Here is a 1,135-nt window from a genome sequence, read left to right on the forward strand (position 1 = left end):
GTGGTGGGGTTGGGAGACGGCCTCCAGTCCCTGGGTCTCCACATCAACTGTTGTCTGGGGGCGGGTCTCTGAGCACTTTGTTTTTCTTCATACTGTCTAGGTATTCCTGTTGGGACACTGCCAGCCCCGATGCTAGGATCTCATCATCATCCCAGTCATTCAGACCAAAGGCGGAGGGGGACATCAGATGAATGAGAGCCCAGCACTCCAGAGCAGGGTAGAGGGACACAAGAGGAGAGTTGGCCGGATCGGCCCCGATGATAACTGGCTGCTTGTACCTGGTGCACAGGGTGAAGGAGGTTTGGCAAGAGCTAGGACGGTGTCTGGGGAAGGGGGCTTAATGCCCAGCTCAGCATGCAGCTCAGGGTTCTCAGGAGATGAGGCTGAACTCCGCTGCCATGGGGACCGGTTGGTCCACTCCTCCAGGCCACTGGAGGCTGCAGCTGTGACCGAACTGCACGTGGCGCTGGCTTTCCGGGTCTGGGTGGGGCCACGGACCTGGCGGGCCTGTTTCTCCTGATCCCGGAGCCACTGCAAGTAGGATTCCCGAGCGACCTGCTCTTCAATGGCCTCATTGGTGGCCTCCCAGTCTGTGACCCGCTTCTTGTCTCCAACATCTGCTGCTCAATCCATGATTCCTCTGATGCTTTTATGGCATTTTTCATGAGGGATTGCTCTGCAAACCCCGGTTTGAATGATGATGGGCCCAACCCCACACCAATCGTGGCCTTATTGGGATTCACCACCGAGTTGTAGTGGATATTCCGATGGTAGCTGACATGGATGGGTTCATCCTCGTTTTGATGGATCCCATGGAATTCGTTGATAGGTTCTGTGCTGTATTGATACACCTCTATAAGGCGATTGTACATCTCTGCCATGGCCTGCATCTCAATGTGGTTGCAATGGCAGTTATTTTTTCGCTTCCGGTTTATATAGGTGGTGAAGTCCTCTGTGACGTGGTTGGAGAAGTAGTCTGCATTCTTCATCAGATAGCCCATGCAGTGCTTTCGCACAACCTCGTGCAGGTCCTGGTCACCATATCCTTGGTCGGCTACAGCCCGGAAGAGACAGGCGCCGTCCTCCTTCATCTGCTTGACGATGAAACCCTTCTTGTCTCGCAGTGCCTTTTCAA

At 54.5% G+C, this 1,135-nt stretch overlaps 1 pseudogene; it reads right to left on the reverse strand.

The window, feature by feature from the left end:
• Positions 1–14: 14 nt before the first annotated feature.
• Positions 15–1,127, reverse strand: LOC115870130 (annotated as a pseudogene).
• Between the last annotated feature and the right edge of the window lie 8 nt (positions 1,128–1,135).

This window comes from Echinops telfairi, unplaced genomic scaffold, assembly GCF_000313985.2.
Source record: "Echinops telfairi isolate 266 unplaced genomic scaffold, ASM31398v2 ScPeMD7_2;HRSCAF=8, whole genome shotgun sequence".
Lineage (NCBI taxonomy): Eukaryota > Metazoa > Chordata > Mammalia > Afrosoricida > Tenrecidae > Echinops > Echinops telfairi.